The sequence below is a fragment of the Microtus oregoni genome, unplaced genomic scaffold, assembly GCF_018167655.1.
Source record: "Microtus oregoni isolate MIOR12 unplaced genomic scaffold, Mior012 000196F_ref0000065, whole genome shotgun sequence".
Lineage (NCBI taxonomy): Eukaryota > Metazoa > Chordata > Mammalia > Rodentia > Cricetidae > Microtus > Microtus oregoni.
In genome coordinates, this window is record NW_024544855.1 from 226,067 (window position 1) to 243,305 (window position 17,239).

A 17,239-nucleotide genomic window follows, 5' to 3' on the forward strand; every position below is an offset into this window, starting at 1 on the left:
CTCTTTCATGAAGCAGGAACCCCAAAGGATAATCTCACTTTTAGGCAAGTTCAGCAGTCATTTCTCTGCAGGTCATGCATTTCCTGCGAAGCAGTCCAGGCAAGAGCAGATTCTTGCCCAAATAGCTAAGGAGCATCTTCAACATCCATCTTTCTCTCAAAGTAGCTTGATGCTGCCAGGAGCAGACATGTCTCATTGTCATGAAAAGTCCTAAGTTACTAAAATAATGATAATAGATTGGTATGAACTTACACTAATAATAATAAAAGGAGTAATAGAGTAAATACTTGTGAGTTATTATTTATAGACAATTACAATGGTATAGATTCTTATATATTGTTACAAAGTTAAATTATTTTAAATATTATATGCATGCATGTTTCTACCTTTTTAAAATATTTTTATATGTTGATATATATTTACAATATTGCAGTGTACATTTCTACCTCTGATCAAGATACTTATACATTGTTTACATACATATACAAGATACTTGTTTACATTTGAAGGTCATTATCCTCATTTATTGCACAGTTGTTTACTGTCTTTGTCTTTAAGTTACATAGATATTAAGAATTATAGATCAATAGTCATCTATGTTTATCATACTTATAGTTAGACTAATCAGGTTCTTTAGATACATAGAGATTAAGTTCTACATAGATAGATAATCTTCAACCACTTCAAAGAGCTGTATAAAATGGCATTTAAATAACTTAGAGTTCTATTGAAGTGAGACATAATTGCTCCTGCCAGCACTGATCGTTTCCCAAAAGAATGTTGAGCACCAAAGACACTCCACCTGGAGCTTGTTTTCTTCTTGTCAGAACTGGCCTTTGGGCAAAGAAATGTCCATACCTCAGCCACTGACAGAGATACAAAGTATTCATAAATAGATAAAAACAGGACTGTCAAATCCTGTCAAGACAAAGTAAAATATTTTTTTTCCTTTTTTTATTACTTAAAAAAATACCAATCCAAATTCCCATTCCTTCCCCTCCTCTCATTCCCCTCCCTTTCCCTCCATAGATCTTCCCCCCTCCTCTCCAACCCTAAGGGAGTGCCATGCCCCCCACCTTGTGGAAAGTCCAAGGCCCTCCCTACTATGTCTAGGTTGAGCAAGGTTTACATTCAAAGAGATTAGGATCCCATGAAGCTGGTACATGCAGTAGAGACACATCCCAGTGTCACTCAGTGGGCCCTCAGACTACCCCAGCTATCAACCCCATTCAGAGGGGCTTGGTTATTCCCATGCTCATTCACTCCCAGTCCAGTTGGAGTTGGTGAGCTACAATTAACTCAAGCAAACTGTCTCAGTGGATGACCCCTTCATGGTCTTGAATTCCTTGTTCATACTCTCTCTCCCTCCACTCTTCAACTGGATCTTGGGTGTTCAGTCTTGTGCTCCTATGTGGGTCATCATCTCTGTTCTCCATCTGTTGTTGGACAATGGTTCTATGGTGATATTTAAGATAATCACCAGTCTGACTACAGGGTAAGGTAGTTCAGACACCCTCTCCTATACTAGTCATAAACAAAGGGCAAGAGCCTATAGCTCAGGATCCTATAGAAACTAAGTAATAAGGTGAACCCCCCAAAAAACCATATAGACCCACCTGGAAATTGGAATCAGACAAAAATTTGGGAGCAGGGTGGGGGGTGGAGGATAGAAGAGGGGGAGAAGGGGTAGAGAATAACTTGAGGGAATGGGATGGTCGAGATGGAGGAAAAACAGATATGAGATCAAGGAAAGAGATATCTTGATTGAGAGAGCCGTTATGGAGTTAGCAAGAAACCCAGCTCTAGAAAAATGTCCAAGAACCCACAGGGATAAACCCAGATGAGACCCTAAGCAACAGAATAAAATAGGTTTAAAAAGTTTCTTGCCTTTGAAAATGGTCTGTTAGTCATTTTATGCCTTAGTCAAAGTTGGTTGCTTCAACATTACAAATGAGACTTTGGGTAATTGCCCAGGTAGCCAGTTGTCTCTGTCATTTGTTGCACATTTTAGAAGTTGTTGATTGCACTTTATTCTTACTCAAGTAATATTGTTTCACTTCTCAGATCTTCAATGGGATTGAAGATCAGATAGTCATAGTTACCTTCCTCAAAATTTAGCCAAGCTTAATTTTGAAGCAAGATTTAGACTCCTTGAAATAAAATATTTATTAAAACTTTTGTTCTATGTTCCTTGCTTAATATTGTTTATTATTTGTAATTTTATATTTGGTATCTGTTCCTATTATATATAGTTGTATTGGGTTTGGATTGATCTTGTTTAGGCAAAATGGGGAGGTTAGGGGGGAAGTTCTCTTAACCAATCACCTTTAAGAAGTGGAACCTAGTTAAGGCATGGCTACCTGGAGCCCAGGAAGAAAAACTAAAATGGACCAGGTACTCGCTTTCTCTGGGTGATTCCTGTGGGACATGGCGGAACTCAGACTTCCCATTCTTGTGGCCTCAGTTTCCCCTTATAACAATTAAAAATATAATTGTTTCTCTTTAAGCTGACCTGGTTATTTCCCAAATTAAGCAAACAATTACAGTTGGTATGTAAAATTAAAATAAAATCCTTTTAAGTAAATAGTTTAAAAAAAGAAAATGATTAATTTGGATCATTGGGACAGTATATACCTGAAACATATTCCCTCAGTTTACCCCAAAGAAGTGTTTTCAGGGAATAAGCTGTAGTTTGACGCTAATAACAACACTCAATTATAGAATTCTATATATTTCACAAAATATATAATTTTAAAATGTCTTATATATCACTTAATGTCAGTTATGCAAGATACTATACAATAAAGGTGTTATAGTGTTATGCCTTTAATGGAAATACAGAAGATAGATTCATCATCTTTCCTGTTAGATACCAGAAAGGTAAGAGCTAAACTACTCAGCAACAAAGTCATTCCATATTCCCAGTGCTGTTATCTCTTGCCTTCTGAACAATCTCTCATTTTAGTTTATATACTTATTTTTAATTTTTAAGTCTTTTAATATTGTAAACAGCTTTGTATGTACAAAGGATGTAATTCATAAGTTAATCAGCTCTGTTTTGGCTTCTCTCTTTTCAAGATGAATAACAGAAATTATTGTACTGAGCAACAATTCTATTCTGCATCTGAAGGTCTCAGAGGATTGTGCCAGCATAAATTATTTTTATAATTATTTATTCAGACTACATTCTCCTTAAAAAATGAAGACACCAGAAAAAATATATAGAGTAGAAAAATATAGTCCCTTTATACTACAATGCTTTCCCACAACATAAATAAACCACTTTACGTCAACTCTTTATGGTCTTAAAAATCTTATTTTCTGAACATATAATAGCAAATATATATTTCAAAATAGGATTGTATTTTACTTATTGTTCTGTAACTGACTTTATTATATTTCAACATGGACATCTTTCTCTGTCTATATTTATTAATCTATGTCATTTACAATAGCCAAAAATGACCCCATTACATGAAAGTCATAACTTATGACTTCTCTACTGAATAGAATCTCTTTTAGTGAAAAGTACGGCACACTTTTAATAAAGAAAGGTTTCTTTGATTAGAGGTGGTAGCTACACTTATCTGTAGGTATGAAAGAAAGATTTAGAATGTAGTAAGAAAGTATGTTGGGCTAGAAAAGTGGCACTAATTAAATTCTTTTCTAATTTTGCTGATCTCACGAGCCAAAGGATTTACCAAAGGCATATTTCCTTCCTATTGAATGGCCCTTAAGTCCAATGTTAGAACTACACTCCATCTTTATGCATTACCCTGATTCATAGGCACTGTTGTCCACGCTTGGCAGCTTGCATAGTATTTTCTGGAGTCATGGAAGTTAGACCACAGGAAATAGGCTTTCAGGTCAGATCCAGCTCAAATCATGAGTCCTGTGTTCTAAGTATACAGTGTCTTCAGCAATAGGAGCCCAACCTCAACCCCTGAGAGGCAACCAAGACCTACAATGATAATCTACATTGTTTGGGGAGTCACTTGGATTACCCTAGCCAACCATTCAAAAGGAGGTTTCTAGTGTCTGGTTCTGTTTGGGTGGAGCTCCACCTTGGGGCCTTCCCCTCATTCCAAACTCTGCCCAGTCTCAGATAGCCCTCAAAACAGTGGCTCCTCTGCTTTGTTAAAGCACCCAGGACTACCAGTCCAGAGGTGACCCCATTGACAATGTGATGGGTCTTTTCACATCAATATTTAATTAAGAACATGTCTTAATGGCTTGTCTACAGCCTAATCTTAAGGAGGAATTTCTCAGTTGAGGCCACCTTCTCTCAGATAACTCTGGCTGTGTGACGTTGACACAAAACTAGCCCATAGAGCTGGCCCCTTGTTCACTTGTTACACAAACACATGACAGGCCACAATCTTTTCTTTCAGGTTCATCCCCAAGTTCACATCTTAATGAAGACATTATAGTATAAGGCATTTTACAAACGTAAAGAATCCACAGCTTTACAAATTCAACCAATTTGAAAGTTTTCTTTTAAAAATTAGCCACTCTCGTTTAAAATCCAAAGTCTTCATAAACTCTAAAAGCTTCTTTTATGTTTAACATCTCCCAATGATCATATCCTATAAAAATAAAATGTTAACTTTTTTGTTAAAAAAAAAAAAAAAACAGAAAACAGTGGCTCCTTCCCCCAGAGATACCTGTGACCATGCCCACAGGCTATTTAGAACTTGGTCTTCAGACTTGCCATGTGGTTCTACCTCCTGTGGCTATCTGCTCCCTTCCCCCCAGATCACCCAGGAGTTGCTTTGCTCATTAAAACTGAACTTCTAGTTCTTAATTCAGCTTGGTTTGACTGGCTATGTTGAAGGAAAGACTTAATACCGGAGTACAGAAATCTTTCAGGAACTAAAGCCTCCCTTTGCAGTAAATTTAGACCATCATAGAAAAGTGCAACTAAATACAGTGTAAATATCAACATGTTGTGTGGAACACAGCCCCGATGAATACATCTACAATATAGCTCCTGCATCTCATCTCTCTTTAGGGAACATGTCCTAAGATGGGGTAGGAGTGTAAGAGCTAGAATAGCAGAAAGTATGTCAAAAAACAGTCTATTCTAGAAATGGCTGCATAAACAAGAACAGAGCAAAGGCATCTTCAATGGAAATGCTAATGTAAATGACAGAATATGTTAGCAGGTCCCACTCATAGCCAAAAAAGCTACACGTAACTAATAACTGCCTTGAGGAAAAGAATTAATCTCTCCCAAAAATGCCCCTTATTGGTTATCCAATGCTAAGTTGTGAGCCAACAAACCACATACACACAAACAACAAAAGCAGACTAAACAGGTTTTATTTATATGTATATATGTGTGTGTGTGTGTGCATACACATATGTACATGGGTGTATACATGTAAGTATAATAAAGAAAAAGACTTTTGATTGGAGAGGGCATGGGAGGGATTGGACTCGATGGAGGGCAGAGAAAGAAGAAAGTGATATTATTCCATTTCAATTAATATCATTTAAAATTTTAACCTAAAAAACTAAAGCCAGGCAGTGGTGGCAGTCACCTTTAATCCCAGGACTAGGGAGGCAGAAGCAGGTCTATCTCTGTCATTTTGAAGCCAACCTGGTCTATAGAATGAGTTCCAGGACAGCCAGGGCTGTTACACAGAGAAACAGAGAAACTCTGTCCCAAAACAAAACAAAACTAACAAGCAAAAAACTGAAAAATATAGCACAGCATGTTTTTATTGGGAATGCAGAAATAAGTTCCCTTCTTTGTTGAATTTTTAAAGATTTATGTATTTAATTACTTTATGTGTATGAGTGTTTTGCCTGCATGCTAGTCCTCACAAAGGTCATAAAAGACCTTTTATGAATCCCCTGAGGCTGGAGTTACAGATGGTTGGGAGCCACCATGTAGATGCTGGGAATCAAGCCTCCATCCTCTGCAAACAAACAAGTGCTCTTAGCTTCTCCCCTTCTCTCTAGCCCAAGAGAAGTTCCTTTTTTTAAAGATATAGTGACTTTGCTGTCTAGCCTCTCATGCTTTTTAAAATCCTTGATTCTCAGCAATCACATTATGATGCTTAACAGCTCTTTTTTTACAAAGTCAATAGGCAAATTGATAACAACTACCTGCTGCGTTTTTTCATTTGCATAGTAAACAAATTAACTTTCTGCTTAGTGAATTAATAATGGTATATAGAAGCTAGACAGAGGCTCAGCAGTTAAGAGCACTTGCTGTTCTTGCAGAGTACACAGGTTTGGTTCCCAGCATCTACATGAACTTCAGTTACAGATCTGAAGTTCTGTGCTGGTTTCCATGGGGACCAGGTACATGGATGGTGCATAGATATACATAAAATCAGAACACTCAAACACATAAAGCCAAAAATAAATACATTTTGTTAAAGATTGTTACATAATTTGGCTCTTTCTATGAACACCAATCTATATGAAGTCTGACTTGGGAAAACCTAGTCCTAATTCAAACCACACTTCTGAGTGGGTGTAGGGACACACACACAATGCTTAAGAAACTTTCTATAACTACAAGCATAATTCACATTACCCCAAAAATAATCTTGGATATTTTCTTTTCTTTTTTATTTACAGTCATGGAAAGAAATTTGTTACAAGGCACTGGCTCACACAATAATCAAAACTCAGAGGTCCCGTAATATGCCATCTGCAAGATGGCGGCCCCAGGAAGCTGAATCATGGCATCCCATTACAAAGTTAAGACCCAAGAGCCAACAGCCAATGGCATGAGTTCTATTTAGAGCATGAAGGCATTGGTTGGTTTTGGCTATGAAGACAGCCTGAATTTAATCTACTGGTTTAGATGTTAATCTGCTCCTTGGAGATCTTCATAGACACAGCCACAATCACATTTGAGCAGCTATCCGAGCATCCCTTTGCCTCCATAATACATAAAACGAACAATCATAACTCATTTTCCTTTATTTTCACAAAACCCTTGTTTACATAAGCTGAGGTCTTCCTTTAAAATCTGCCACTGCCAGAGAATGGACTACTTCCTTTTGTTCCTCATTTTCTACTTCATAACATGCTTTATTTTTTAAAACTTTATTCTTTTGACAAATAGTTATAAAAAGAACCTGTTATATGGCGCGTGTATCTAGTGAACTACACAATAAACTGTTTCCTTGGAGAGTAGAAAATTAAACACAGGCAAATCACTGACTGTTGGTATGGAATGGTTTTATGCAACCATGAATATACAGCTAAGTTCCTTTTACTATATCTTAAGGTGTGTGTGTGTATGTATGTATGTATGTATGTATGTATGTATGTGTGTATATATGTTTATGAGTGTGTATGTGTGTATGTGGGTGTCTGTGTGTATGCAGGTGTATGTGTGTGCATGCGTGTGTGTATGAGTGTCCATGTGTATATGTGTATGTGTGTGCATATGTATATATATATGTGTGTGTGTGTGTGTGTGTGTGTACGTGTATTGTGTATGTGTATATGCGTGTCTATATGTGTGTGAATGAATATGTATGTGTGTGAATGTGTATGTGAGTATTTGTATGTTTGTGTATTTGAAAGAAGATCACATCCATTTGTTATTGTTTTGATCCACTTAACAATGCATTCTTGCCAGGATTTTTCAGTCATCTCAACCACTTTTAAGAATGTATTTCAGGAAAAGGACAAGGAACTTTAATGTGCCACTTCCTTGAGTCCCCAAATATACCAGGTAGCATCATGGCAGACACCTTAGGTGTGGTAGAAACTGTGGATATTCTCTGTAGAAAAATGCTTAGTAGTATATTTGGATTTACTTCAAGATACACCAAATTGATCAAAATGATACTTATTTCAGTAAAAGCAATTCATAGACTCATATGACTAAATGGAAGTTGTATTTTCATATACTTGCATAACTGTTCACAGAAATGTGTTCACAGAGTAAAAATAATCCTTTGTTGGATTTCAATTTTGTTTTCAAGCCACAAAATAAGGTCACTTTATAAAACGCCCACAAAGAAACGTTCAAAAATATGTCTCTACTGCCATCTTGTGGATTTTGTGTAAAAAAATAGTAATCAAAGACCACAAAGGATTTTCTTTTATAAAATGTAAACTCAGTAAGAATTCTTGGAGACCTGTTTCCAGAAACATTTTAATCATATTAGCATGTTTTAGTCTTTAGACATGCCAGCTATTACTTAAAATGTTACAAAACAGCACCTTCCTAATTATATTGTTCCCTCAACATTTAATAACTAGCATTCTTCCATTTACTAAAAGGCATTTACTTTTTATGTTTTTTTTTATTTTCTTTCATTTTGAATATCATTATGAATTCATAATTTGTTTTCTTACATTAAAGTATTATACTTCTATATACAAATTACTCTTGTGTTATGAATTATTCATATCATGCTTTGATCAATGTCTTGCTTTCTGGTATACCAAAATATATAAGCTTATTTTATATTTGCATTTTCCTTAGAAATCAGTCATTTCTTCAAATAAATAAAAATGAGTTATGTGTTATATCTAGGTGTTGGTTTATCCACTGCTACTGTATCTTAACTGTTTCTTTAACCTTTCAATAAATGGACAGAAGTAAAGGAAAGACAGACATACAATTTCACACTAAATTAACAAGTAGCTTATTCAAAGAAATATTCAAGCATGAAAAACTAGAAGTTGGACCAGATAAGAACTCCTGAGTAAATTGGGATCATGGAGGGGAGGGGCTAAGAGGAGGGGGGAAGAACATGAAGGAACAAGACATTTGAGTCAGGGGTGCAACGGATTTAAATAAAATGGTCATTGTATTGAAGTATATCCCAATAAAACTATTTAAAAATACTGTAATGTTGAAGAGCTCCTCAGGGAAATTAGAACCTCAATCCTACCCCCATATACTATCCCTACTCACCTTTTTATTTATTCATTTTCCTTCTGTTTTGATTTATTCTTCCTGTATCTTTTTTTAAATAAGCATATAGTCTCATCTACTTTTTCTTATACAAAAGAATGAGATACTGCTGAAACTCCTTCATCTTGCATTTTTCATCTAACTGTAGCCAGAGGACTACTCACCATCATCACACAAAGGCCATCTGGATTTACTCTGTGTAAGAAATCATACCACCCCATCACCATTTCCCAATAAATGGTCATTTAAATTGTGATATTTTCTTATTACAAATACTGAAACTGGGGATGTTTACTTTATGCTCTGAAGTCAGAGATAGAGCTCTTCCTTGACAAGGATTTGGAAATAATTTTACCTGATAAGGATGTCCCGCATCAGTGTGCATTAGTGTGCATTAGTAGCATGGGAATAACTTGTTAAAACACAGAGCTTCTGATTCAGTAGATATGGAGTGGGTCCCTTGAATCTGAATTTCTAATATATCTTCAGGTGATACTGAAGTAACTCTTCTGAGAACCGTATTTTAAAAACACTGCTTTTTATATTTAACACATCAAATCTGAAAACAATCTGCATTAAGTTTTCATTTGTCAATTGATTTTACATGTAGAAATGATTTTCTTTTTAAAATTATGAAATACATTACCCTAAAACACACCTGCGCACACATCTTTTGATCTCACTCTATCCACCAAATCCTGCTTGGTTTCTTTGTTCCCTTTGTAAGAAATTTTCTCAAAGGAGTACCTATCTCAGCAGTCTCCAATCCCTCTAGTCTTACATAACCGCACTACAATCGAGCTTTCACTCCAACTACTCCATCACGACTCATCTCAGAAAAGTCTACAATGACCTCCAAATTGAGACATCTACCTTCAAGTCTCCACTCTTGTCCAATTGACTCACCAGAAGTATTTGATGGGGATTCACACCTTTCTCCTTTCTTCTCCTGCTTTCAGAACACCATATATTTCTGATTTTCCTCCCATTTCATTTGAGTCTGTCTTCTTTGTTAGCTCTCCTTTGTTCCCACATCAATATTGGTCCTTGGTGCTATAACTTTCCCAGTCCTTCAACTGCATAACTTCAAATATCATTTAAGCAGAAAATCACCAAATTTATATCCAAAGCCTAATCCAATGTATATGCCTAATTACTACTTCAGCATGTATAATAGCCATCTCAAATCCAACATCACAAATTCATTTTTAAAATTATAATTAAACCAGGTGGTGGTGGCACAAGCCTTTAATCCCAGCACTTGGGAGGCAGAGCCAGGTGGATCTCTGAGAGTTCATGCCCAGCCTGGTCGACAGAGTGAGTTCCAGAACAGCCAGAGATACACAGAGAATCCCTGTCTCGAAAACCAAAATAAATAAATAAATAAATATTAGGCCAGCGAGATGGTTCAGTGGACAAAGGAATTTGGCACTACGCTTGATGATTTGGGTTTGATTTCCAGGTCCCACATGGTGGAGGGAGAAACAGTCTTCTAGAAGTTGTCGTGTGACCACACTACACATGTGCTAGTATGCACAGACTTCATGCATGGACATGTGCACACATACACACATGCACACACACATAATAAATAAATAATTTAAAATTGTAAATTATAATTATTTTTTAGTCTTTTTATTTTTAGAGTTTTTTTTTTACTTTACCTAAGACATAGATTTTATTACCTTACTTTTGAGATATCTGTACAAACACTGAATGTTACTTTTGATTTCAGATTCTTAGAAGATATCTGGATTCTTTTTAAATCATAATTATTAATTCATTTTGCTCATAATAATGAGTTTGGGTGTGACATTTCCTCAAGTGTATGTAGTGCTTTGATGGTATCCACTTTTATACTCTTCTTTTCCCTGCATTTTCAACTTTCTGTCCCTTTTTTCTTCCTCAATGATCTCTCTATTATTTTCAGACAACCTTTATTATAAATAACACTTAACTTCTATATATGAAGGAAAATGTATTTGGCTTTCTGTGTCACTTATTTTACTTAATGTGCTGACCTCTGATTTTCCTAGAAATTAAATTAATTCATTCGTTTTATGGTTGAAAAATAACCTATTGTGCATATATATCAGGTTTTCCGTATTCATTCCACTGTTGGAACCTAGGTTGATTCCATAACTAAGCAATTGTGAATATTGCTGAGCTAAACATAGGTAGGCAGATGTCTCTACTATATCCTAACTGAATTCTTGCAGTACATATCTAGGAAAAGTATATCTGAATCATGTGGTAGTCCTGTTGTTTTGTTGAGACACCTATATACTGGTTTCCATAGGCATTACTCGAGTTTACATTCCCATCATCAGTAAATAATGGCATGTTCCCTCTCCCCAGTAATTAATAATGTGTGTGTATGTGTGTATCTATGTGCGCACATGCAAGAACATATTTATATGTGTATTGAGAATAGCCATTGTGTCTGTGATAAAACAGAAAATGGATGTGGTTTTGAACTGCATTTTCCTAACTTATAACAACAAAATAAACAAACAGAAAAGAGCATTTTTTTTATTTCTTCCTTTGAGTAGTATCAACAGTTCACTTGACTGTTCACTAATCCTTGTTATTTCCTGTTGAAGTTTTAAAAACTTTTCTAAATTTTGAGTATTAGTCTTTTAAAAGACAAATAGCTAGCAGAAGGCTTTATCTTTCTGAGATGGGCCTCATTCTGCAACTTTGGTTGGCCTTGCACTCACTATATGTGCCAGACAAGCCTAAACCTCACAGAGACCCACTTGTCTCTGCCAGTTTATGCATGCAAGTACCAAAAGTATGCACCAGCAGGCCTAGCCTAGCAGAAGGTTTTTAATTTGATGTACTCTTTTTTTTGTGAATTCTTACTTTAATTTTTCTGAGCTTTGTAATTCTATTCTGGAACTATTGCATTGGCAATATCTTAATGTGTTTCTTTCTCCATTTAGTAGCTTCAAAGTTTTAGATATTACATTGAAGTATTTTATCTATTTTAAGTTAATTTCGTAGAGGATGAAAGGTAAAGATCTGGTGTAAGTGTCCCATAGCTAGATACCTACTTTCCCCAACAACATGTGTCAAAGAAACTTTGTTATCTGTAGTATGTGTTTTGGGCATCTTTGTCAAGAATCAGAAGGCTGTAGCTAAGATTTATTATTGGGTCCTCTACTCTATTTATTCCATTGGTTTACACATAGGTTTTATGCCAGTACCATGCTATGTTTCTGTTCTCTGTAATATAATTTTTAAGCCAGGCATTGTGATGCATCCAGAATTTTTCTTTTTGCTCAGAATTGCTATGCCTTTTGGTGTCTTTTGAGCTTCCATACTTTGCTCTTTGTCTCATTTAAACTCATTTGATGGAGAACAGAAGAAGCAACAAGCTAAAGAAATGCCAGATGGAAATCCTAGAAACACCAGTAGTTCCTTTCTCAATTTCACTTCAAAACCCTCTTTTTGCTCTACTTTTATGTTTTCTTTATAATTTCACTCATTCATATAATTTACTTATGTCAATTGGTTCATCTCTCTCTTACTTTCCCATGCCAATATATTGTAGGTTCTTTAAAGACAGCATTCTGTGTCACCATAGAACCTTCATCCAACAACAGATGGAAAGAGAGGCAGAGAACCACATTGTAGCACTGAACTCAGCTCCCAAGCTCCAGTTGAAGAGTGAAAGGAGTGAGAATATGAGCAAGGATGTCAAGATCATGAGGGGTTCACCCACTGAGACAGTTTGCCTGAGCTAATGGGAGCTCACCAACTCCAACTGGACAGGGAGTGAATGAACATGGGATCAAACTAGTCCCTCTAAATGTAGTTGACAGTTGGGGCAGACTGAGGTTCCACTGACAGTTGCACTGGAATTTGTCTCTACTGTATATACTGTTTTTTTTTGGGGGGGGGGATTTTATTCTCTTTGGATGTATACCTTGCTCAACCTAGATCTAGTAGGGAGGGCCTTGGACTTTCCACCAAGCAGGTTGCCTTGTCCTCTCTTAGGATTGGAGGGGGAGGGGTGGGAAGATGTAGGGAGGGAGTGGGAATTTGGATTGGCATTTTCTTAAAATAATAAAATAATAAAAAATAACAAAGTGAAAGGGAAAAAAGACAGTGCTCTTTATGTTGTCTCACAATATATCCCAAGCACTAAGAACAGTGCTTGAAATATAGTATGTCCTCAACAAATATTCATTGAATTGATTAGGAAATTTGCTTTAGTTCTCTCTGGAGCCATTTGTACTACTACTCACCTTAAAACTCTATCATCTAGTGCTCCCAACCTGTACCATCTTTTCAGGTTTCCATTCACTTAGCGTACACTGTATTCTGAGGAGAAATGGAAATAGTGATGCCTTCTGAAGACTCCAATCTAATCAATGAAGACAATCTGATGAACTGGCATTTTTGCTTACCCATAAACTACCAGGATTCTCCCTCCAGGGGTCAGAAAGAAAGTTATAGGCCTTCTAAGGCCCATGCCCAAGGGGATGAACCTATGGAAATATACATATGAATCTTAGGTTTTGCTTAGAATTTTTATTTCTTTATACTCATAATTCCTTTTTGGGGGATTCCCCTCTGTATGTTGTGAAAACCATTGTTTAATAAAGAAACTGCCTTGGCCTATTGATAGGGCAGTACTTAGGTAAGTGGGGAAAACTAAACTGAATGCTAAAAGAAAGGTAGAGTCAGACAGAAGCCATAACGCTGCCACCAGAGACAGACATGATGAAACTTTGTTGGTAGGACACAAACTTGTGGTGATGCACTGATTAATGGAGATAGGTTAAATTAATATGTAAGAGTTATCCAATAAGAAGCTAGAGTTAATTGGCTAAGCAGTGATTTAATTAATACAGTTTCTGTGTGATTATTTCAGGGCTAAGCAGCTGGAAACCAACAAGTGAACTTTTACTACCATCCCTAATAACTAGTGTCATTATGACATTTTGCATGTGCATAAAAGTATTTATCACATTCACAAAAAAATCTTCTCCCACACTCCCCACTCCTATTGATCTCCTTCCTCTTTCTATCCAGTTTCTCTTCTACCTTCTTTTTTATGTGTGATCTAGTAAGTTTAATAGTTATTTATGGTAACAGGATGAGAGGTTATTTAGAGGAGCATAAACAACTTACCTTTAGCTACATCATCAAAGAAAATAATTCTTACTTCCCTAACAACAATTAATGGTCAATAGTTTCTCAGAGATGGACGGGACCTCATGAGTCCTCCCTATATCACCACCCCTACCCACCACAAGCATAACTTCTTATTTTTTGAGTTCAAATTGTTCATCTAACATTTCAACTTAGTTTAATGGTTACCTGTAGGGTTAATCCAGCCCCTTAGGGGGCGGGCTTGCCTCAGACGAATGTTTACTTATAAATCGGGTGCGCAGGAGCCCACGTGCCCCTTCTGCTTCCTGTGCTCCTCGGGAACCTTGGTCCTGTAAGTCTATTTCTTCATTAAAGCTGTATATATTCTTTAAAATCTGCCTGTATTCATTTACGCCGCTACATTTACCATCAATTTAACAACATACTAATTATTTTAAAGCTTTTTTGAAATATGATATTCTGTTTAAAAGAGTCATAAGTTAATTTGGAAGTTAAATGATGTAAAAATTGTTCTGTGTGCTGCCTAACAATGAGCATACATCCTGTACTGGGTAAAGGACTTGGTATTTCTGATTATCCAACTTTTCATGTGGTGTTTCCCCCTTCTGGTGATTCAACTGTGTTGATGGAGGGAGGGCCTGTTTTTCTTCCCAGTCACCAGGCTAGCTTAACCCCCAAAATAATTACACAGAAACTGTATTAATTAAAATCACTGCCTGGCCTTTAGCTATAAATTCTTAATGGCTAATTCTTACATCTTGATTCAACCCAATTCTGTTCATCTGTGTATCATCATGTGCCAGTGGCTTACTGGGAATGATTCAGCATGTCTGACTCTGGTGACCCCATGGCAGTTTTCTCTCTGACTCTCTTTCTTCCTCCTAGAATTCAGTTCTGTCTACTCTGCCTACCTAAGTACTGCCCTATCAAAAGGCCAAGTCAGTTTCTTTATTCAACCAATGAAAGCAACACATAGACAGAAAAACCTCCTACACCACAACTGGTCATTTGACTGAACTGTCTAGATAAACCACTGTGGAAGAACACTGAAGAAAGACATTTATCTAGCTATAGATAGCACTGTGGCCTATATAAAAGTGAAAATGAGCAAGAATCTTTAGGTTATATTTAGCTTTCTCTTGTCTAACACATTATTTGGCAAGGCATATAGGCATCAGTCAGCCACAGCGTTTTCTCCAATTGTGGTACTAAACTAAGTCAGAGAAAGCAAAACATCCAAGGAGTCATTGTAGCTTTTTCGGAAAAAATGCTAAATGAAATATTTTAGTGTTGCTTTTGTTTCTATACTTCCTAAGAGTGTATTTTGAAATAACTATGTATTAATAAGTTACAAAAATAAAAAATGGAAAAATCCAGTTTTTTCTAATGTTTACACCTAACAAATATATATGACAATGTAAAAACTACTAAACTGTCACCAAAATGTGTATATGGAATCATATTATGTTTAATCATGTGTAGATTTATAGAACCATCTTTGCAATTCAGATACAGACTTATTATACCACTAAATCATTATCCTCTTCCTTACCCTGTACACATAAGCTATTTTGAACTGTGATGTTCCAGAGAGAGTTCTCTTACCATGACACATATATACCTAAAACCTTTAATAACTATCCTACTTATTTTCACAGCCACAAAATTTCTACCAACTTATCAGACCTGTGTTTTGACTGCAGGCTTCCAGCTATTTCTTTGATCTAGTGACATATTAAGAAAATAAGAAAAAAGATGTAGAAGACCTGTTTTAGAGACATTTAATTCAATTATGGTTTAGTTAGTTTATCCTATCCTTGTCCTGCTTGAAGTATGTATTTGTTAAAATCTCCTTAGCAAGATTGTGTCAATGACCTAGTTACATACTAAGTAAGACAATGCAATCTGGCTTCAGAACTCTGAGGAATAGTATTGGATTATTTTCTATTTCTAGTTTGCAAGAATTATGGAGTTTTAAGTGTTTAATTCATACCTTCTAATTACTGTGCAAATATTTTCCATGTTATGTTATCTCTTCTAATATGGTGTTTCTTTTACCACCCTTCCATCCTTCTCTTTTCTATCTGCTCTTTTTATGCTAAGATTTATTTCCCATGCCTATCCATAATTATCCACTGCCAGAGACATTTAAGATAAGTGTAGAAGTTTGGTTAACTATCCCACAATTTTAAGGATATGAATATGAGATTCAATTTTGCACAAACTAAAGACAAATTACATAGTTTTATAATCTGCAATTTTCTCTCTATACATGGGTATTATTTCATATCATTAAAGAATTCATTATTTTTCCTTTATTTTTTAAAAAGAAAACAAACTATTTTTTTCATTATACATAACAATCCAAATTCCCACTCCCTCCCCTTCTACCCTTCTCTCCACATACTCTCCAAGCCCACCCTTATCCACTCCACAGAGAAGGTAAAGCACATTTCTTTGGGGAAGGTCCAAGTCCCTCCCTACTATATCTAGGCTGAGCAAACTATCCATCTAAAGAGAATAGGTTCCCAAAAAGCCAGTACAAGCAGTAGAGATAAATCCTGGTGCTACTGACAGTGGCCCTCAGTCTGCCCCAGCCATGCAACTGTCACCCACAATCAGGACTAGTTTGGACTAGTTCCTTCCCAGTTTGGCTGGAGTTTGTAAGCTCCCATTAGCTCAGGTAGACTGTATCAGTGGGTGAACCCATCATGGTCTTGACCTCTTTGCTCATATTCTCATTCCTTCCACACTTCAACTGGACTTTGGGAGCACAATCCAGCTCCGATCTGGGTCTCTGCCTCTGTTTCCATTGGTTGCTGGATGAAGGTTCTATGATGATATTTAAGATATTTATCAATCTGACTACAAGGCAAGTCAAGATCAGGCCCCCTCTCCTCTATTGCTTAGAGTCTTAGCTGGGGTCATCCTTGTGGAGGCCTGGGGATTTCTCTAGAGCCAGCTTTCTTGCGAACCCTATATTGACTCCCTCAATCAAGATATCTCTTTTCTTGCTCTCACCTCTGTCATTCTTCCTTCATGACTATCCCATTCCCTCAAATTTTCCTCACCTCTCCCCTTCTACCCTTTTCTTCCCCTTCCACCCTCTTTTCTCCCCCAAGCCCCATGCTCCAAATTTTGTCAGGTGATCTTGTCTGTTTCCAATTCCTAGGTGGGGCTATATATGCTTTTCTTTGACCTCGCCTTATTACTTAA